Source organism: Barbus barbus, assembly GCF_936440315.1.
Source record: "Barbus barbus genome assembly, chromosome: 37".
Classification (NCBI taxonomy): domain Eukaryota; kingdom Metazoa; phylum Chordata; class Actinopteri; order Cypriniformes; family Cyprinidae; genus Barbus; species Barbus barbus.
Window position 1 is genome coordinate 12,039,499 of NC_136715.1, and position 24,153 is coordinate 12,063,651.

Sequence of the window (24,153 nt, forward strand, 5' to 3'; positions counted from 1 at the left end):
AATAATAAAGTTTCTTTTGAATCGACTAGTACATTTCATATTCAATATTGTTTTTATTGTATGGTATGGTTGTACTAGTGATAAGAATAAATGTGAAAAGCCATTGCTAATATTTCTCGTGATAATATTCTTGTACACTAAAGGCACTACTTTCCGGCTGCAAAGCCTGTCGCAGCTTGGTACTGTGGGCCGTTCTCCGGCTAATGTCCAAAAGTAGTTCCGGATTTTTGATCCGCGCAGTTCCCGGATGTTAGCTATTCAGAGAGAAAGACGAACGAGCGAGAGAGAGGCGGAGAAGCTAGGAGACGCCACGGACAAACCGGTAAAGGGATTGCGGGTCTCAAACCCACGATAAACACAGAGCGCTGAGGCTCGTTTCGAGGAGAGAGAAGGAGCTGTGATCGAAAAAAGGAAGGGGAGGGGACGGCTAACTTTGACAGACCTGCACTGGCCTCCAGTAGCGGACGCGAGCCCGGGTGAGTGCGGGTGAACGTTAACGTTACGAGCTCGCGACATGGAGCTCGCGAAGTTGAAGTCAGGGCCCGCGAAAAATGGACGACTTTAACTGTTAGTTGTGTGCTGCTGAAGTTCTGAGCAGAGCGGGAGGACAGACGTTCAGGCCTCAAGTGGTATGCCGCTGCCGCCGTCGGTCGGGGGCAGGTGGGGACACTGCAAGCTCCTCTGTCACAGCAGAACAAGTTTAGTTAGCAAGCTGCTAGCCGCCAATACGGCTTTTGTCAGTTAGGTAGCGAGAGTGAGCTGCTAATTAGCCGCCAGCTTTACTTTAGCTCGCCTGCTATTCGTGCACGTATCTGACAGGCGTCTGACTTGAAATATTTGTGACTGAAACTCGGTCAGTAAGCCGAGCTGGAACGATCTCTTCGACCGGGAACTGCCAAACGAGCAACTTTTGGTGCTGTCAACTAACAGTAGTTGGAGGTGGAGGCCGTATCTATTAATATTTTGGAAACAGACGCGCGGCAGCTGCGTGTCATTTTAAATACGAATCCTGGCCAACTTGTGGGGCCGTTAATATGCATACGAGCTCGGTTTTTGTGAGAAAAAGAGATGTACCATTGTTAATGAAGCGTTATTGAAATGTTTAGTTTGACTTTATGAAGTTTCTGTCAGCATATGCGACAGGTGATAAGAAACAGTAAGTCTACAGTTCTGATCTCGCATGTAACTTATGTGGCTTATTTGCAAGATTTTATACACATCATATATAGACTGTCACATCTAGTCAATGCAAGACTAGTCCCCCGTCTAGCCAGCTGCTGGAATGTTACCCGCTGTCTGTCAGGTATTTGGATTTTCCCCTTTAGTTACTGCAAGAACAGACCTTTACTGTCATGTTGTGCTTTGGGTTGAATTAGATTTATTGTTGCTTATACCGCGATGCCTAACGTTTATAATGTATGTGGAGCCATCATAATTTGACATTAAGGCAAGACGCCACAGGTGAATATAGTAACAAATAGATGTCACTGTACTTCCCAATTTGATTAATCACAGTACAATATGACAATTGTTTGCGTTCCAGTTTTTTGTTCGAAATTGTATGTTTAAATATGTAAATGAGGCGTTTTATAATTAAATATGTACTAATTTGCAGAAAAATCCATGTTCAGAATTCTTGTCTTATTTTGATGGCATTTTAGAGTTAAAAGTTACAGAGGGGAGATATATGTAGTCAGGTAAGTGATATGAACAAGGCACTCTGGAAAGAATATATATATATATATAGGACCAAAACTGTAAGTGCTACTTAAGTGAAGGTCTCTGGCTCAGTGCAGGAAAAAAAAAGTCATTCTGAGAGAACAGCCTATAAAGATATGTGGTTGAAGTCTGCCGATGCAAATAGATCAAATGTAATCAAATAAATCTCTAAATGTAAATCTGGATGTTTTTTTCTACTAGTCTGAAAAAAGACACGTTAGAAACAAAATGGACCAATACCTCAAAATTGACTAGTGCATGAAAACAATGGTTTTGCCTGTAGTGTCTTGCCTTAAGTTGACAATGACAGCTTGTCTGCATATTTTTGCATGCATGTTACAATTTGTATTGGCCTGATGAGGATTGACCGACAGCATTCTATTAGTTATAATAGTATTTCTTCCCCTCCTCCTCCACTTAAAGATTAGAGTACGAATGGAGAGACTGAATTATGTACCAGCATGCTTAAAATACTGAATGATGGACATATGCGAACTACCCGGGACATATTTTCCCCACCCAGTCAGTGTAGCAGTACAATAGTGTGAAAGATTCACGTTAGCACCAGACTTGTTTGTCTTTGGGTTGTCAGCTCACAGAACGCTGAAAATGATTGAACTATCAGTTGCCTGTCAGAACACGCCTGGTGGTTCTTGTGCTGAAACCACTGCATTTTAGTATTTACAATTATTGCATCAAGAACATTGTTACTCTTGTACAAAAAGTGATTTGAGTCATGAATGTTATGCTGTACATTTTGATCTCTGTAATGTTTTGTACTTTTGTATCGATATAAAGTGGTTAAAAGCTATAGCGGACCTTTTATGTGTATGTACACATGTATGTATGTGTATACATGCATAATTTATCAGATTTGATCATGTGATGCCATGCAACATAACAGAATTCATTGCTGCTGCTGCTTGCTCATGTTTTTGCAGTTGTTTTCCCACCAAAAATGTAATTTCCTGGAAGATGTCTTCAGGGACATAGGATTTGTTAGTTAAATGTATATTATGACATACATATTAGAAATGACTAATAGCATGGAAAGTGATATTAAGAATACAGGAAAAAATATGAAATTATTACCAGGTAATACGTTTTGTTTGAAACATTTTGATTAGATAACCCCCCCCCCCTCCTGAAATATCAGTCAGTTTAAAATGAATCTGTTTATAAAAAAAATTATGCAGTTCACATTTTTTATATTTTGTAATATATTTTTCTAGAGGATGAGGACATGAAATTGTACAGCACATGAATGAGTCATTATTTATGTTGTTTCATTGTTAATATTCTCTTAATCTGATTGCATGTACTATAACCTTTTGGGCTAAATATCACAGTGAAGCTAACTGAGAGTAGCATGAAATAAGTTTTTGATACTTTGCTTTTAAATGCTGTCTTAAGAAAGGTATTACCCCTTAAGGGTCTTTTATCTTTCATCTTGTTCTGTATGTTGTTCATTAGGGTTTTGCTAAATGGGCTGGAATGGGAGTTCTTAAGGAACACAAGCATGGCATCTGTTGAAGCGCACCATAACTGTTCCCATGCCAGGATCTGACGAGGCCTCCGCTGCAGTATTGCATACAGACTCGTCTCCGTCTTGCCCTCAGGCCTCAGTGGGCATCCTGCCGCTATGTCTAAACTCACCTGGAAAAAAAAAAAAAAAATAAAACCTGCTGGCTTTATGCATTCCACCTACTTTATCATCGCTAAACGACACCATAGGCTACAAGCCAAATGGGGCATTGTATGGCGCTTTAGATCTTTGGTCACTGTGTTATTAATTTTTTATACGTTGGAGCTATATGGTGCTCAGTGTAATGAGCCGTCTTTACAGTTGCACTGTTTACAGAGGTATTTGTTTTTTTTTCTCCTCTGCTGAATTGGTTGATGAGATTTGTCCCACATTTAGAAAAGTTAAGCCTTTCTCCAGCTGTGCAGCACAAACATCTGTTCTCTTACATTTGTGTCGTGTGAACCAGTGTATAATTTTCTCTCTTTTTCTGTCTGGTTGCAACAACTGGTTTGCTTCCCATTTTCTCCATTAGATTTGCACAATCGGACAGATTTTAGTTTGTGATGTTGAAAAGCACTTTTATGACATTGAATTAGCAGCAAGGCGTGTGTAGATTGAGCAGTCTGACGTGAGCAAAGAAGAGACAGCCCCTCACCTTTCGCATACCAATAGCTCATTTGGAATTCAGCGGTGGCCCTTTTCCCAGCCGTGTCTCACTGAGAGGCTTTTCATTTTCCCCCCTTGTTGAAGCGATTATTCAAATGGCTGTCCGTGAGATGAAGTTATCAGACCCCTGTTGGTAAATGGGGTCCAGGCAAGCTAAATGCATGGCTTGCCCAGCTCAGAAACTGCCCATCAGGTCACCACTCGTTGCATTGCTTTCCCTCCTCCTTCTGGCAATGACATTAAATATGTGGATAAAAATGCTTGTTACTTGTTAATTGTTACTTTTTATAATCCTCAGTGGCTGTCAATACTACATGTTGGTGCGTTCAAAGCATAGAAATTACTCACTCTTGCAATGCTAGTGTTAAAATAATTAGTGTTTATTAGTTAAGTGCAGAATCATTTACATTCTGGTAAGCAGCGTTAATTCAGACAAGCTGCCACCATTAATATTATAGTCCTTTCATAGAATATTCTCCTTTCATTTTGTAGCAGGGATGTTAAAAAACATATTTTCATAATCGATTAGTCTGAGGTTGAAAGTCTAGTTAACGTTTTGATTTCTCAGTTTTAGTTGATTTTCATTTTGATGAACTTATCGATTTTGTGAATCCCAAGATTGAGCTTTTAGTCTGTTTTCTGTTGTGTAAATAAAGCTTCACTAAATGCCTCTCATCTAATAATTGCTGTCAAATTCTGTCAATATTATCACTGTAAATGATGAATTAACAGACCAAGTCTCTGAAAGAGGGTTATACCCTGAGATCTTTTAGCCTGCAAAAGCAAAGCGCATGCTCAGGATGCGAAAATGCTCTATTTGAAGTTTCATAACTTTTGTCACCTTATACCAACAGTGTTTCAATAGTCAGTTGTACTTAGGGGTGTGCGATATGACTATTTTTGATCGTGGATGATAAAAATGTCTCCACGATCTGCTTTTGAAGAAATATCGTAGTATCGTGCTTAGGGATGGGTATCGAGAACCGGTATTTTTTTGGACTGGTATGTAATTGGGTCAATACCGGACTACCGATAAGCTTCAGGACAAACCATACTGTTATCGATAACAGAATGACGAATTAGAAGCTGCTGCTTGTTATTTTCCTTCACTGAATGATGTGGCCGACGTTTGCTCGACATGCGTGTGATATCCATGCTCATGTGTGCAGTGTGTGTTTGCGTGCAGTCATTGGCGGCAAGAGTGAAATGCTCGAAAGTGTGGGCTCACGTTACAAAACTAAGCCACACCAGCGTCAGATGCAATATGCAGTAGTGTAATAGTGAACAAAGGAGGCCACACCAGTAATATAATGAAACATTTACTAACAAAACACAACATCTACCTCAAGCAATGCGCTGTGTTTACTATGTCTCCCGGCTCCAGCTCCCAACTGCAACTCGCGAGACACATTCACTTCAAATGTTTCAGCGTTAGAGTTACTCTCACGAGACACTGCACTTTTTCGCAATCACAAAAGTACATGATTTGCGTGTGCTAAAGCCTTGCCGGTTAAAAATTTCATTTGCGTGCTGCTCTCACGTGCGCTTATTCAGAGCGCTTACACCTGAAGCGTGCGTACACTAAAAGACCGGTCAAACAGCACAGATTGCGCGAATATTGTCAAAAACACACAAGGTGTACATATAAACACAGTTATGTCTAAAGTGAAAGTAAACAGTTGAGGAAGAAACGAATGCGGGCTCTTAAAGGGACAGAACTAAACATGCTGCCGTTTGTCATTAAAGGGATAGTTCACCCAAAAATAAATATTCTGTCATTATTTACTCACTGTCATGTTGTACCAAACCTGTATTCATTTTTATTCTTGTGCTAAACACCAAAGAAGATATTGATGAATGTGGGTAACCAAATATTTCCTGGTCCCCACTGATTTTGATTGGTAGGAAAAAAATATGGAAGTCACTGGGGACCAGCAACTGTTTGGTTACCCACATTCTTCAAAATAACTTATGTTCAACAAAAGAAAGAAACTCATTCAGGTTTTAAACAACTTGAGATGAGTAAATGATGACACAATTTTCATTTATGGGCAAAGCTATTCCTTTAATATTAATAAAATAAAACACAAAGAGAAAAATAACTCCCTGCTCTTGACTGAAGAACTTTAATACAGTTGCTAAAGTTTAGCAGTAATAAAATAACTTGACATTTTCAACTTTTCACATCATATCTTTTTGCACCAAATAGTATCGATAAGAGTATCGATAAGTACTGGTATCAATAAGCAGTATCGGTATCGATAAAATGTAAACGATACCCATCCCTAATCGTGCTACAGCGCACATTCTGTCAGTTACAGTTCTGGCGCCTCCATCTCAAGATGCTGTATAACATAACATAACATAACATAAAGGGACAGGGTCTTAAAGGGACAGAACCAAACATACTGCCGACCGTCATTAAAGGGATATTTCACCATAGAATTTAATTTGTCATTATTTACTCACTCACATGTTGTCCCAAACCTGCTGAACACAAAAGAAGATATTTTGAAGAATGTTGGTAACCAAACAGTTACTGGTCCACTAGGGATGGGACGATACACCTACCTCCCGATTCGATACTATCACGATACTTGGGTGCCGATACGATATATTGCAAATTTCTTATTTATTTATTTTTTTCAGATTCTAATAATTCTAGTAATGCGATTCGATATTGCTGTGTTGCGATTTATATTCATTTATATATATGCGATTTAACTCTAGACCGTGGGAAAAAGTTGAATGATACACTTAATATACAGACTCTCACAATTTAAAAAAAACAAAAACATCTTAGCAGTCATTTTTCCTGTCTTATTTCAGTTTTCAGTAACAAACAAACAAAAAAGTCCAATATAAAATACTTTTTGAAATAAAGTGCCCATCAAACTAGTTCCATTTAATAAAATAAAATAAAATGAAGAGTCCGTGAGAGCTTTCTTTAATATCAAACCTAACTCGAAAGCCATTCTTTTAAATACTGGATTGTGTAAATTAAATATATAAGCCGTGACCCACTTACCATATTATATATAGTTTTTCTTTGTTTTTGTTTTTTTTACAAATATATACTAACATGAACTGTTAATGAAATGTGGAAACTGCTCCTGAATAGAATGAATATCATACCCAGCTAACACGCAGTACAGTTATGTGATTTGTCGGTACTGTACTTTTATTTCAAGCGTTGCATGCTCGTAGTTTCTGCGCTTTATTAGTGAAGTGATATACAGTACGCCGCCCAAGAGTGTGCGCTACGAACACTGTATAACATCTGGTAGGACAGGATAGTTTGTTTTTCTGAGGTGAGAGATTTTTATTTCGTAACAAGTTAAAGAAATAACGATAGAATAATGACTCTGACATTAAGCCTGTCAACATCTCATCTGACCGCAGATACTGAATCGAGACTTTTTTTCGCTTTTTTCTCAGGCACTCTTTACTTAAACTGCATCTGACAGAAGTGTCAACCGCTTTCATGCACGTCTTTTAAAATAAGTCTCGCATCAGAAAAACATTAAGAATTAAGTTTGTTGTTGTTGATGTCGTTTCTTTGGCCGTACACTCCACGACCCATTTTTTCATCAGTTGAGAAACACATCGCCATCTGCTGAAATAAATGAGGTAACTTTCCTCCACCTACTATATAAGTAAAATCGTAGATAAAAAAATCACGATAGTTAAGTAAATCGATTTTTTTATCCCATCCCTATGGTCCACACTGAATTTGATAGTAAAAAAAATACTATGGAAGACACTGTGGACCAGTAACTATTTGGTTTTCCACATTCTTCAAAATAGCATTTATGTTCAGCAGAAGAAAGAAACTCATTCGGGTTTAAAATAACTTTTGAGTGAGTAAATGAAGGTAAACAAATAAAACACTATTTTTATTTTTGGGTAAGTTATTTCTTTAATGTCAACAAAACACATAATAGGAATCAATCTATAGTGTTCTATTTTTATATATGTTCATTCAATTTCTTGAATGCTCCTGCCAAGTACACCTGTTGTACCTGAAAATAAAATGCTGTTTGTTTTATTTGTAGCTATTTTGTGTATTTGCAATGTGTATCTTTGTTCTCATTTTTTTTTTAAATTCCAAAGATAAAATAATGACAAAGATTTTTGTTACATTGAAACGCTTTGTATTTATAATAGGGAAATTAGTTTGGCTGTAATGCTCAAACAACTTGCAAAATAGAAAAACCAACATGACAAAGAATCATGATAAAACCGTGAACTGTGATTATGATATTTTTGCCTTATCGCCCACCCCTAGTTGTACTAATTGATCTGTTATTAGACAACTTGACAACCATTTTGGCCTATGCCTGTTTTGTATTGTCTATTTCAGGCTGTTGCAGTAACCGCTTGCATGCTGAGGCTCTTGTTATGCCAAAAACCAATATGAAGCCTTGCTGTGCAAGTGGAGAAAGTCAGTTAGTAGCTCGGTCTTCATTAGCAAGGCCGTTCATCACTAGAATGCAGATGAGCTATGAAGCCATTCATCTCTGATTCCAATTTGAATCTTGTTTGCAGTCATATTGTGTGAGCCCACTTTTTCATGTTCAGAAAGTCTCTTTATGTGAAGGATCACTGGGGGATAATTGCACTTAACTGAACCTCATTTAGAACTGACCAGAGCAATTACAGTAACTGTGGTTCCAGGCATTTTTGGGCCACTGGTTGCTAGTTTTGCAGTTTCAAGGCTGTGATCAGATTGCAAGTGGATTGATGTTGCATAGCAGAACTATTTTGAACAAATTCATTCGCATGAATGACAATTAAAATATTTTAGCGCTTACAAAAAAAAAAGAGCCTTTCACAAGGTGTTACGAGGTGAGCCGAAGCCAACACAGTTTCTTCAGGCGAAACCCCTGGGGCTTTTGGGAGCTGTTTTATTATTAATGTTATTCAGGAGCCAAATTTCGAGTTTTGCTCAGCTGGGTGCTTTAATCTATTTTTGCTGTAAATTAATGAATTTTTAAAGAGCCCCTCACTAGATATGGGTGGATATGGGAATGCTGCACTGGTTCAGAGTTTTTCAAACAACCCCCACCCTTGGGAAGAGGAGCGCAGATCTACCGAAGCACTACACTTTCATTTTTTATTAATGCTGAAATACACTGCCAGAGCTCTACCAGTCTCTCCATGTACAGAGAACTTTGTTAGATGTTGGTCTGTGCTGTGCTGCACTGGCAGATCCAACAGAAGTTGGAACTCAAGATATTCAGTGCAGTGGACAGATTATGTGTCATCCACCCCCATTACCTGGCTGTAGTCCTATTCTAACTTCCAGATCAAGTTTTTCATGAGTGCAAACGTGGCCTTGGATGCCTTTTTGCCCTCATGCATTGGTTGGACTAACCTCTTTCCCCATCTACTGTAGCGTTTTGTGACTTTATCAGGTTGCATGCAGTCAGTCACTTTCATTAACCATGCAGCATTATCTATTTGACTACACATGCCCTCTGTTCATCACCACAGGCACGTCAATGAACTTTGTGGGGATGTACCTTGGTGTACGTTCATTTCTTTCATTATGACTGCAGAAAAATTTCTTGCTGCATTGCCTGTTTGTCCTTGGTAAAAAAGGCTGGTCTTGCAAGGATGCGTCACAGTGGAATTGGTGGACTTTGTGTGTCTTGTGTCTCTTAAAACAGTAGAGGAGCACAGTATCTTTCACTTAGCGCCTGCTGCAGGTAACGGAGACTCTTGTTCAGCAGAGATGTGGATGCTGTGAGCAGGTAAAGGATTTTACCTAGATTACACAGCTTAAGTAATCATAGTCAAGCTCGGATAATGCCATTTAATAACCATTTTAATTACTTCAGCTTACTGCACATTCACCTGTAGTTACAAATGCACTTCTGGAGAAGCCCTAATAACTTGCTAAAGATGGACAATTATCCATGCTCCGTGCTCTGAGAGCAATTTTTGCCCAGTTCCCTCCATGTTTTGCTTCAATTCTCCCAGATGAGTCTGAGTAGCCAAAGCTGTAATGCAGACATTTGTCTGATTAATAAAGCTAATTGGTTTAGTGCAGTGGAAATATTCAAGTTTTGTTTTTAAAGTTGGCTCAGAAATTGCAGAATGGCAGATTTTTCATTTTAAATAGTGTTGCATTTATGATTTTCAAAATGTTTTTTCTAAAGGATTTATAGCTCTTAATGACTCACTTTTTCAATGTTAATTTGACATGGAATTATGCTAATTGGAGAACTGAATAATGCTTTAGGTCACTTTCCTGAAGCAGTGAAATTAGTTATATTAAGATGTGCTTGACGAACTTTCAAGTAAATCTGGTGTTGCGTTTCTACCTCTTGACAAATGCTCAAGTTTTAGAAATGTTGCATCAAAAATGTTTGCTGCTGGTTGCAAAACGTGTTTTGAATAGGGGTGAAACTGTTCAAGTTTCTCTCGGTTCAGTTCAGACTTGTAACCCGAAGGTCGTGGGTTCGAGTCTCAGGTCCGACAGGGATTGTAGGTGGGGGAGTGAATAATAAACACTCTCTCCACACTCAATACAACGATTGAGGTGAGACCCTTGAGCAAGGCACCGAACCCCCAACTGCTCCCCGGGCTTCCCACTGCTCCGGGTGTATGTTCACTACTGTGTGTACACTTGGATGGGTTAAATGCAGAGCACAAATTCCTTCCCTTCCCTTAATGTACATTACGCATTACAACAAAGGCCTGCAGGGGGGCCCAACGGCCTGAAAATTGTGGCTATAGCAGAAATGCTATAGCCACTGTAATTAAATGAATATGTGGACATTAGGGGTGTGCTATATTGAAAAAAAAATTATATCTCGATATTTTGGGGGTATTTTTTTCGATAACGATAACTAGACATTTTGCCGAGTCTGTTATTGTGCTAGTATCTGCAGCCTTGGAAAACAGTCTAATAATGTGTTTTATGGATTCTTGTCCGTGAAATGTGTCACTTCCGGTATTTTGCCGGTTAGTTGACATGGGCAAAATTAAGTCGAGGATTTTTACAAATTGAATAGTCTAATAAAATTGACAAATCGCGACAGCCCTAAACGATATTAGTGTCCACATCAGCGAATGATATCGTCTGTTTATTCTGAGTGCACACTTGTCTGCTGCTTTAAATTCTGGAGCTCATTATAGCAGGATGAATTCTGATTGAGTGTCAATGTTTGCATGGTTCATCAGCTGGAAAAAAATCGTTCTGAAAGTGACTCCAACGATATCGTTTCTCTGTGCCTTTATCGTTATAGCTGTAGTGTGGACTCTGCTATTCTTTAATATTGAGAATGATTTTTAGGACTATATTTTTATCGTTAGTGTGCTTGGTGTGAATGGGCCTTTAGGGGCCTTTTTTGCTTTTGTTAGTTGTTAAAAAATTAAAATAAAACAATTATAGAATGCAAAAAGATTAGAAAAGCTAGTGTTAGTTTTTTGTTTTTTTTTGTTTTAAAGAAAACAAGCAGTAAATGAATAGAGTGCAAATCTAAAAGGGACACGTTTTTTGTAAGAATAGAACTAGAATAGAAAGTACTAGAATTAGAGGGTCAAATAAAGATGGAAGAAATGTGTTTTTAGTAGTGGCCGATATATTTGGCATTTTTCAAATATCGGTACTGACCGATAAGTTTTCCTGTATGGCCGTTATTGTATTTTGACGGCGCGACAGACTTTTATTTTAACGGGGCTGAGAACGGTAGCGTTCTCCCTCTTGTTCGCTGTTGTCATTAACAGTTCTGTCTGCGGGTAGAAATCTGTCAAGTAATCAGATAGAACGGTTAAACAAAGGAATTAAAATGTATACAAAAGTAGTATAATGATTGCTTTTAAATTATTAGTAATAGAAAGGCAAACATTATAGCCTAATGCTTTCTCGTTTGCCATCAGCATTCAGCAAATATGCATTTATATAATTTAAACAAATCATTGAATGACTAAAGAACATTTAATTTCACAAACCTTGCAATGACTTGATTGCTGATAAAACAAATTGTTTGTGGGTAACACTTTATTTTAAGGTCTCTTAACCAGTTGCTTATTAGCATGCATATTACTAGAATATTAGCCATTAATTAGAATTAAGCACAAATTGATGCCTAATTCTATATCCCTAATCCTACCCAATACCTAAATTTAACAACTACCTTACTAACTATTAATAAGCAGCAAATTAGGAATTTCTGAGTATCTGCTGATACCGATCCAATCTGATGCCAGCGCAGTTTTTTTTTTTTTTTAACCGATGTAGAATTTTTATACTTCTCTGTGACCTGATCGTCACTCGAACCGCACCCGCATTAAATCTACATAAGACAGACAAAACACCTTTATTTTATTTTTAATGTAACAAGCAGTTAACAAGTCATTCTGAGTTAATGTTTAAAAATTAATAATAACATTTAACACACGCAGCCCAACAAGTTAACAGAGAGAAAGCAAACATTTAACGTGTAAACAATATAAAACTATTGCGTACATGTGAACAATCTATTGTAAACAGGTCAAAGGGCTTAGATTAATAAGCCAAATATGAGCTTTTCCTTCATAACCTACAAAAATATTTTATTCAAACTGTGAATAGAGTAACTAGGCTACAGAAACGCGAGCAAAGAGCGTTCCCTTTAATATAATCACTAGACCTACAGCTGTCAATCAATGTCAATACAGCTGTCGATTGGCTACAGTGCTCAGTGTTTGCAAATCCCGCTGTAGAAGCCAGGTCTTCAGACAGAGCGCGCGAACACAAACACGGGACAATTTGAAAGGAGCTGCCTATCAGCGTGTACTGGATTAAGTCGAAATAGTCTCGGTTATAATTGTACCTGCAACCCAACCGTGCCCGTCACCAGTCCGACCCGCACCCGACACGTTAATATTATTCCACCCGTTATGTCAATTTTTGCGGTTCACCTGTCCGCGTGCAGGACTCTGGCTCATGTATCGTGTTTTTTTGGTCCGGCACCAAGTGATGTTTGCCCAGGACTGTTGAATTTACATTGTAGTGAGTGCTGTCACAATTGTCTTTTTCCCCCTCGATTTAGTTACAGTGTAAGCTCAGCATACACTATTGGAGGTCCAGAATCGGTGAGTTTCGTTATTGTTTTTTTTTTTTTGTGTTTTTGGAAAAAAGTCTCTCTTATGGTCACCAGTTCTGCATTTATTTGAACAAAAATATGGTAAATACAGTAATATTGTGAAATATTATTAACATTTTAAATAAATGATTTCTATTTTAAGGTATTTTACAATGTAATTTATTCTTGTGGTGGAAAAGCTAAATATTTAGCAGCCATTACTCTAGTTCTCAGAGTCACATGATTCACCAGAATTTATTCTAATATGCTAATTTAATTTTTTTTTTTAGCAGTTAAAAAGTCTTTATTGCCACTTACTGATAGTTTACTTTATTGAACTTACAGATGCCAAACATTTGAATATTAGTGTACTTTAACTAAAATATTTATCTTTTTGGTCTGCTTAGGTGTTGCGTTTTAGAACCTGCCTGGATATTATTTTAGAGAAACGAAACTGATAATTTATTCCAATGATCCTATTGCTTATATAAACAATCACATTATGCAAAGACAGTATTTTTATTTCATCATCTCCTCTTTATTGGAGCACTTTTGTAGATATGAAGTTGACAGTAATTTCTCAAACTTTTCATTGTAATTTCATGCATTTTTATGTTCAGAATTTTAAATTTAAGGATGCAGTTGTAACTTAAGTGGTCAATGATCCATGTAATCGCAAATAATCATGAACAGGCGATTATGTAATTATGACAGGTTCAACAACACTATTTAGCATAATCTTAGGTCAGTCTGAGCTACTCTCGTCTTTGACTGTTTCACCTGTCTTCTGATTAAAATGTGTTTACAGCATCATTACAGACCTGCTGTGGTTTGCATTGAAGGTAAAACTGGCACAGGAAGTGTTTAATGCATCTAGCACACTGTCGAGCTTAAGTTACAGTGTTGGCGTTCTCTTGTGATGCATTTCACGCATCTCTTGTGTTGCATTTCTTTCAACCTTTTGACTCTATTGACTAATAGTTTCTGCTGCACTAAATCATTCTTCTTAAAGGGGAATGATTCTGTCATTATGCTTCAGAAAGTCCTTTAATGCAGCCAAAAGAACTTCTCAGTGAAACTGGGGGAGCGGAGCTTTAAGATGACGCAACTGACACCAAAAGTGATTTCTTCCTTCCCCTCGAAGCCCCGCTCTCCTCCTGAAGTCTCACACTGCTGCATTCAACTGGCCTCTCTCACTTAACAAACAAGAGTTCTGTGGAGAATGCCTCATGTTACTCAGATGAGTCATATTTCCTTTGGACTCGGTGCTGCTCCCTTTGCACAGCTTGAATTAACTCGACATGGGGGAGGGGCACACTCATCCCTGCTTGACTCCAAAGCTTTTGGAGGCTTGGTCAGTGGTATTGGCCCTGTGTTGGTGTGTCAGTGATGGGACATGAGCCACACTGATCAATGGGTCTTTAGAATGCCAGATCCCATGGTGGCTGACACCATTGACATCGGGTTGGGCGGGCTGAGTCATCGTCTCTTAAATAGGCCGACTGGAATCCTAGCCCTTGGAGTGACCCCACCATTGGCTGCAGGAGAGGAAGAAGCTGCACCTGGTGTCTAAACGCACTTTTATGGTGTTCTGTTATTATTATTTTTAATAATGCAAGCTTTAGAGGGAGTCCAGCTATATAAGTTGGAGATAATAGATCAGCATTGGTAATTCAGCATTGGAAGTGTCTAGTTTTGTGGTGTTGATGTTTTGAATGTTTGCAAAGGATATTAGACTAGAACTGAGCAGTCTGCCTAGAAATAACAATGTTTGCAGTGATTTTTGCCGTTGATGTACAACAAGCAACATTTGTTGATATTGTATCTTGATTAGGGGTCGACCGATTATCGGCCTGGCCGATTATTGGCACCGATATTAAGCATTTTTATGATAATCGGCATCGGTCATTTTCAAAACCGATGTGCCGATAAAATTATTTAATTTTGAAACGCGCTATTTGGCTCTGATGCAGCCTGTCGGAACTCACCACTCTGTGGCCTAGATCAGTCTCCGCCCACCGCGCATCTGATTTGTTGAGAGTCAGGAGTCCGACCAATCAACGTGGAAGACTAAAGGCGCTCTCACACCGAAAGCGCTTGCTAACTGGTGCTGCTTCACGCATCAGTTATCTCTCAAAGGCAGCAGCTGACCTTGCACAAGTTGCAATAAATTACAATCCACTACACTGAAGTTGTAAAAACCTCAATATTATCTATTTATGGTTTCCGAGATGGGGGAAACGCAGGGGGAATCGCGGAATCCAGTCATATGGAATTTACTGTATAACGCGGAGTCACGGAATTAGTCAAAGTTTGGATGAATTAATCAAAAGTAGGTCAGTACACTTAAATCGACTCATGATATGGACTATCTGTAAACATTAAGCTGCAAAAAGACTATTTAAATATGAATTCTGCATGTTCGGCGTGTCTCTGTATATGTGAAAGGCACAGACGCGCGGTTTTGACACACACACACACACACACAGAAGTGCGCGACGCTCGCGGTGTATTCCGCATCTGCCATGTCACTAAATGAGGACATAAATACATGAACATCATCCCCAGAACTGCTCTGAGAGTTACTTCATGAGCATTTGACTGTTTCGTTTGAGTAAAACGATCGTCATATCATAAATAGGCTACAGAAACTTAAGAGGTCCTCATGGCAACCCGTCAAAATAAAAGTTCGGTTTATTTACTAATACTACTACAATTATTGCAACTTTTGTTTAAAAGAACAATCACACAATACGCTATTTCTTACATGTTTTAATTTTAATAGTAAACATTTGTTTGACAAAAAATAGTTTAACTCTCATTTGATTAAAAGATAAATTAAATTAATGTTTTATGCCTTCATTTGCACTGCTCTGTAAATGAAAACTAATGGAAATTACTGTCACATAGGCCAAGACTAAGATACTGTCACATAGGCCAAGATTAAGATACTGTCACATAGGCCAAGATTATGATGACGGAAATTGGGACATTTCAATAGGCTATTGAACCAAGTGAGCCTATAACAGGCTATTAGTGTTATAGTTTCATTAAAATAGTTGCGGTCTTCTTCACAACTTCTACAATGGAGCTATGAAGACAATTAAATTATTTACACTTATTATATACATTGCGCTTTTTAAATTAATCAACTGATGTGCATTAGATGATGAATTGAATAGTCACCTCTTGTAGGTTATGATTTAGTCAACCGAAAATAATTAATGAAGAATTATGAGAGGTTATGCTATTACACACACATTTCTAACATGTAAATTATTGAAGCCAAATACTTACATTTCCCCAAGCTGTTTAGCTGTAGTATTTAGTATTCATAGGCTTAATCATGAAGCATGCAGTGGCCCCACTTTTAACTCTCTCTTTATATATTACCCTTATTGTAGATCAGAGGTCTTCAACCCTGTTCCTGGGGACCCACTATCCTGAAGATTTTAGCTACAACCCTAATCAAACACACCTGAAGCAGCCAATCAAGCTCCTCAAGACTGCTTGAAAATTGCAGGCAGGTGTGCTGAAGCCAGTTGGAAATAAACTTTCCAGGAGAATGGGTCCCCAGGAGCAGAGTTGAAGACCTCTGTTGTAGATGGATGCATGGGGGAAGACAAGAGTAAGAAGTGCAACCAACACTAGGGAAGGCGGTTTTTGTCAGAGCCCTTCTTATTCTTAATTTTGACATTCATTTTAATTTTTACACCAGACATATATATCGGTTCAATATATCGGTTATCGGTCTACTTGGTCTGTAATAATCGGTATCGGCATCGGCCCTGAAAAACACATATCGGTCGACCCCTAATCTTGATATCCATTGTTTGTCACTAGGGCTGCGATGATAAATCGATGAGATATTCTGAATGCATCGTGATTCTCTGGAATTGATTCTGAGCTTAGATTTTAATAGCATATGGCGCTTTACTCTAATTTTTATTCGCACACTCAAATGCTCATGAAGAAGAGAGCTTGTGCATTCGGCTGAGTCTGTAATTTCACCTCAGCTCAGAATTTTTTTATGACGCGAGATTAATGTAAACACAGCCCACTGTGAACAACCTTGTAATTCGCCACAACCTTTTTGAATTTTATGAATGATTATTTTAGGTTCAAGTGTGTGTGAGGATTTGGAAACGAGCAGAGTGCGGCTGTTTCTAAAGCTTGCAGTGCCATCTGCTGTTCAAAACTACACTGAGAATCGACTCGAGAAAGAATCGCGACGCATTCGGGAAAATCTCAGAATCGATGGTGAAGAATTTCTCGACTCATGATGCATAGATTTATTTTTTTTCCCCACCCCTATTTGTCACATAATTTTGCTGCTCATTTGCATAAAGCTGGAGTTCGCCAGATCTAATTGGACATTAGTGGTGTATATTCACTTGTCGTTGTTTTTTTTTTTTTTAAATGTCCATGATTTAAATTTCAGTCAAAAAAGTGCATTGGATGTGGCAGGTTCGGTTCATTTCTATAAATCAAACTGTCTGTTTCCGTGAATCATTTCAAAGCTACAATACATTAAATTGGTAATTGTGGCATTTATCATAAATTAGAAGGTTTTAGTTAAAACATACGCTGTTATTCAAATTTTTGGGGACCGTAAGGTTTTTTTTAAGGGTTTGCCAATAGGTCTGTGTATTGGCAAGAATCTGGCGATACGATACATATCACGATACAGGGGTTGCGATACGATATATTGCGATACATTGTGATACTGTAAGCAAGGCGATATATTGGGATATTTCTTATTTTAGGAATAGGATATATATTTTTTAGGAAAGCTGTCATTAAGAACACACCACCATATGCAAACCTTAGCAAAAAAAAAATAAATAAAAATAGTTTAACCAGAACACACTGGGATCTGTCAATAATCAGTCCCTATAACATTCAACATTATTGAACCACTTTTTGTGCAGTACGAGTAACGGGGGAAATATTCAAGTGCTTGCATGATTCTTTAGTTAAATGTATGTATAAAATGTATTTTATAAAAAGATAAAAATATATATTTATAGACTCTACTTTAAAGTTTCACAGTTTAAGTTTACAGTTGTGACATGCAATGTCATAACATTTGATCTGAACAAAAAATGGCATCTGCTTAATATCAATGAAAAATAAAGTGCTTGCAGAATTCCTAAAGAAAACAAAACAATTGTAAAACAATCAAATAAATACAAATGTTAAACATTCTCAGAACTTTGCAACTTGGATTTCACAGGTTTTTCAGTTTGTATTTATGTTCCGCGTGGAATCGCCGAGACCGCGACGCGAGCGCCGCCCCAACTGCACAAAACACCCCCGAATTACGAGAGAAAGCTGCAGCTGCACAGCTACTCTACTCTCTTTTCTTTTCTTTCCTTTTTTTTTTTTAAGTGTGATCTGCCGATAAAGATTTTTGCCGATTCTGATTTTCTTCCTAAAAACTATAATTGACAGCATATACAAACAAAAACTATACTTTTTAATGCAAAAAAAATTTACATAATAAAACATTACATTTACAATTACAATTCCCCCAATCTGGACAAAGTTACAGATGTTCTCTCACTTAAACAGCTCTCAAAATAAAGTGCTCTCTGACTAGAAAAGGTAGAAATACAATTAGGCCTAACTGAAAAGGAGTTGCTGTATATAACAAAACAGATGCCATTTCCCATGTTTCCCAGATGCCATGTTTCTTAAATTGTCTTTTTTTTTTTTCACTAACCTTATTAAATGTCATCCTTCACATCAATTTCTTAAATAATCGTTTTGATTTTGAAACGTGCATTTCAGTTTTTTGAAACGTGCATCGGTCAGTTTTGATATCGTGGCGGGTCACCACAAATAAATAAATGTATGGGAAACGCATCCCACAGCACAACAACCTGAGCCCAACTTCATTAGTCATCACTTTAACTGTAACTTCGTTTGTAGCTGGCGCCACTAACCTTACCAATAGACAAACACAGACCGGAAGTTAACTTCGGGCCAGGCGTGTACACCCGATGAAACCGTCTATAATGTTAATGTAAATAACAAAACTAAATAGAAATTTTTAAACAAACCCCAAATCAAATAAATAACAGACTCCGTGATTTTATAGCTGAACAGGAGAAACACTGTGTGCCACGAAGGAGACAGTCAGAAGGCTTTTCAATCTACACATCGCCATCATTTACCATGGATTTACTGTAGTAACACTCACTGCACCATGGTATTGTGGCAGAGATGTGGGATATTCACCTTGAATTTTATTACAGGAGTAATTAGGGATGTAACGATTACCGGTTTGACGATAAATCATGATAAAATTCCCCACGGTTAGTATTACCGTTTCATATTTTAATTATCATTAAAACCGTATTCGATTACCGTGATTTGAACAACTCGCGATACATAAATACTGTCCGGCATAAAGCAGAGTTTTCAGTAACAGTCTCACGTGCGCACGGCAGCAGAGTAGTTTCATTCTGAGTGAAAATAGGGCGGAAAAGCTGGGAGGTTTTAAAAGAGTGCTAAGGGAATTATACAAATGAATATATCAGTGAATTAATTATATGAATGTACCTCTGAAGGATCTGACTGTCTTCAGAAACGATTCGATGGCATTTTGTTTTCATCTTAGCTCTATGTAATACCTAAAGGAAGTGTTCTTAAACACAATACTGCTTTGCTCGCGGGAATCAGCTGTAATTCAGCTTTTCCATATAAAGCGCCACCTGCTGTCAGAGAGTGGATTTACAGACACTTATTTACATTCAGTCTGTGTGCAGATTCTGTCTGGCCAAAAAACGGACCAAATTTGCATGTCCTGCTGTAAATTTTAACCGGTTGATGGAAAAACAAGCTTATATGGATTCTACACATTTAAACAATTCAGATAAGCTATATAGAATTATTTATGGAGCAAATAAAATACATATAATAATTTATTAATTATCATTTTAACTCAACTCTTTTCTTTAAAGGCTGAAATGTGAGGTTTACCTTTATATGAAACTTTTTCAAAGCTTTATTTGAACATTTACATTATTTATTTGCACATGCTATTAAACTGGTGTCAGTCAAGTTGTCATTTAAAATCCAGACCTCATTGGTAATGTTATTGTTTTAGTGATTATGCAAACAAAAAGTCATTTTATTTGCTGTTTGTTGATTTTTAAGTATAAAACTTGGTGAAGTGATTTATGTATCGGTACTTTTTGAACATCTCCAGCACATTTTAACAATACCGTGATAATAGTGATAACCGTGATAATTTTGGTCACTATAATCGTGATGAGAAATTTTCATACCGTTACATCCCTAGGAGTAATGGTATATAATTATAGTATGTATTTGTGATTAAGTTATAGTATGTGCATTTATACAGAATGTTTTTAGACAACTGTCTTTCATACAAATAGGCTAACATACCTAAAAACCATATAGTTATATTTTTACCATGGTATTGAGGTGCTATATGTGTGGTTTTAATTGTTTATCATGATTTAAATGTATGCTACTATGGGAGATCATAAGCTTAATTAAAAAAAAAAAAAAAACCTTGGTCAGAATAAATTTAACCATAGAAAACTGAGGTTGGTACGATTTTTACAGATGTTACTGATTTTAAAAATTAACAAAAATTTACCTCTGCATCCTAACTCAAGCTACTATCATTTCTAAGAGACAAAAAAAGGAATATTATTATTAATATTATTAGGCAACCCAAACCGGTTTCTTGATTTGAAACAATATCAGTCATTAAAACATGCAGAAACTAAGAAATTATTTATTCTATTTAGATATTTTAAGGAAAATTGGCAAATGGAGCAAAATTCTGTCTTTAAACTTGAAAGAAATAAAGGTTTGACATTTTATCGTGATAATTATCGATATGGACTGATATGAAAAAAATTATTGTGATAATTTGTTTGGCCATATCGCCCAGCCTACCTCAGACATACGTTCATATAAACTCCTACCTCTAATTGTATCGCAGTTTGTTTAGTATTTCAAATGATTTGAATCGTCACACATTTGAATCGATTTTCAACCGGTTAATCGTTACATCCCTAGCGGTGCTAAAGTTTGATGCCATCACATGGTTTCGTCATCACATCGCGATCGGTTCACGAGATCAGACAAATTTAGTGACTACCAATTGCGTCATAAAATGTGATTTTAATCAAAACATCTGATTGATCAAAGCATCTCTACAAATAATTCAAATTATTATTATATTAATTTTTTCAGCTCAGTCAGCCCAAATGTGCCTAAACACTCTAGCGGAGGCTCTGTATTAGAGATCTAGTTTTACATGCTCTCTGAGATATTCATAAGGATTTAATGTTTTTGAATGGGCAGTGTGTTGATTTGTGAACTGGCTTTAAAGCTGTTAAAACATGACCCCTCTGCCAAATAGCTTCAGTCAAAAAGGCTCTTGCCTTCCTTCTATTTGGTTTCTTGCCAGAATTGGCGAGTCACTGGAGACTGAATGTGACCTACTTTTAATGTCTTCAAGGAGTGCCAGACTGAGTTTTCCTTTTTTATATTTAATAGAGAATAGAGTGGATAAATAAGGGTCTTTTTTGATTTTTGATTCAGGACGATGCTTATAAGCTGTATCTGTATGTGCATCAAAGAAATTGAACTGATAAAGCCAAAACAGACATTTCTGTCACCATTTTCTGAACATGAAATCTGAACCATTTAATAATCTGCTTTTCATCAGATTTTTTTTTTTTTTTTTTTTTTTTTTGTGTCTAGTCAGAAGACCATTTTGCATCTCCGGCATACAGGATTTTTAAAAGCATGGTTTGGTCTGACTACTCTTGAGAGGAAATCAAAGGCTCTGAAGGGAACGCTGTGTTAGGGGATTTCCTAAGACCATCGTTCTCTGTTTAAACGGATGATGGGTCTTGCATTTCATACTGAGGCTTCGGTAAAATAAATGAAAGTAAATGACGACAAGTCATACTGTAAAAAAAAAAAAAAAAACACTGTTTGCAAAATCAAATCTGTTCTTATTTGAGCTTGAAATAACACTCCTCTTCTTATATGGTACTTTGAACCACTAATTGATGTATCCAGGATTTGTTATCTCGCTTTGAATCTGAGACAAATTTGAACTGAGTGTGGCTTCTTGCCTGCTTTTCCACTTTTACAAGCCTCTGTCTCTTATGTCATCTGCTGTGAACCCTGCAGCTTCATCTGACACGAGCAGTCGTGCACAGTCCAATCTCCCTGCAACCCCTAGTACGTCCGCTCCGGGGAGTGTGTTTATTCATTTAATCTGATGCCTTTAAATGCGGTTAGATACCTTCACATCCCCATCTTGATTTACTATCACATTAACATGCAAAGAGGATGTTGCTTGTAAAAGCTGCTGTGCGGTAGGGGGTAGCAGACTTTTTCATAGGGTGCTTAATGGCCGAACACTGTGACCGCACATACCCAGTGCTAGCTGCATTTTTTAAAAAGAGTTATTTCATTTAAAAGCCTACAAGACAGCACTGTGAAGGTTGTAAATCGGGTCTGCAAATTATGGTATTTTTGCCTGTCATTTCATTTTTAGCTTTGAACTTTAAGTTTAGGTAGGAGGCTTTGAAATCTTTCACTCAGTTGTCTCTCTTTTGGGTGCCTGGTAGTAAGCATGCTTTGATTTCAAAGAGGCTGATGTCCAGTCAAATGAGATTGTGCTGTATTTAAGTATTATTATTTCCATACATTAGAAGAAAGTCTTTTTATAATGACTGTAATTTGACTATAAATCTGAGAGTTCTTTTATCGTGTTCTTTTAGTCGTGTAGCCAATCGTGAAGCACTAAAGCAGTGATTCGCAGCCTGATGTAGATGTGGTAGAGTAGGAACTTGGTGTGAACCAATTTTAAATTTCTGTCCAATACTGATAAGACAAATAAATAATAAAAAATATTTTAATATTATTAAATATTTACTTTTAGTAGGACTCGGTAGGTTTTTTTATTATTAAAAAATTCTTCTGGACAAAACTTTGGTTCGCTACTCCTCCTGCACCGTTTGTCACAGACCCATGAATGAGGTGTCAAATGTGCTATATCTTTTCTAAGCGATCGGACCTACGATTGTTCGCACAGCGGACGAAAAAGCGGGCAAAAAAGTCCCATTGACTTACAATGACGGAATGTTCGTGAATTTGAATCTCAACTGTCACTTTCTCACAGATGCACACACACAGGCCCTTAGTAACCCCTTCTCTCTCTCTCTCTGTGACTCACACACACTCATTTGACTCATCTTTTAAGTAACCAATAAGTAATGACCTATGATCTTCATAGCCACACCCTAGCAACCACTTACAGCACCCTAGCAACCACCCCATAGACCTCCATTGAAAACAGATCAAAAGGGATATCTTTAGATAGAAGTGTGATAGAAACATGCAGGTTTAGCTCTTTTGACTCATGATCACAAACAGGACTTCCCTCATGCATGCTACACATGCTAGCAGTGAATAGCTACATGCTAATAGCGATTAGCTAAGTGTTAAACCAAGCTAAGAACATACTAAGAGCTCTATAAAACTACATTGTAATGTGTGACATCTACCAACCACTTAGCAACACGATAGTAACCACCCATAAGACCCTAGCAATGCCCTAGCAACCCCTTACAGCACCCTAGCAACCGTAAAAGGACATTTAACAAACAATTTTTCAGCACCCAATCATTGTAGAAACATGGGGTTGGGCTCTGTTGATTCAGACTGTCAGATAGTCTTTAAATATCATCCCATAAACTGTATAGCCACACCATAGCAACTATTTAGAGTACCTTAGCAACTGAACAAACACATGAATAAGCAATTTCTTAGCACCAGAAAGTGGTATAGATATGGGGGTGGCCTCTCAGCTACACAGCATCATACAGACATGGGAGTTGGCGCTCTACAATCATGCTGAAGGCTCTACTGACTAGGGCTGGGTATCGTTCAAAAATGTTCGATATCGATACTTTGAGTTCGATACCGGTTCCTGAACGATACTTTTTTCGATACCAATTTTATGAAAACAGTTTTAACAAGATTACATTATCTCAAAAAACTTTGGTTTTATTTTTTTTCAGCTTGTTGACATGTATACAGACTCAAAGACTCATCTCCTGAGCCACTGCACAAAGGAACAAAATATAGCCAACACAATAA

At 37.5% G+C, this 24,153-nt stretch overlaps 1 protein-coding gene across 1 annotated transcript in view; it reads left to right on the plus strand.

Annotated features, from left to right (window-relative positions):
• Positions 1 to 236: 236 nt before the first annotated feature.
• LOC306856865 (forkhead box protein J3-like) overlaps positions 237 to 24,153 on the plus strand; it is a 110,306-nt gene continuing 86,389 nt past the window's right edge. The window contains exon 1 of the mRNA XM_079396384.1: positions 237 to 476. The gene's annotated coding sequence lies outside the window, so the exon portion shown is untranslated. The remainder of the gene's footprint in view (positions 477 to 24,153) is intronic.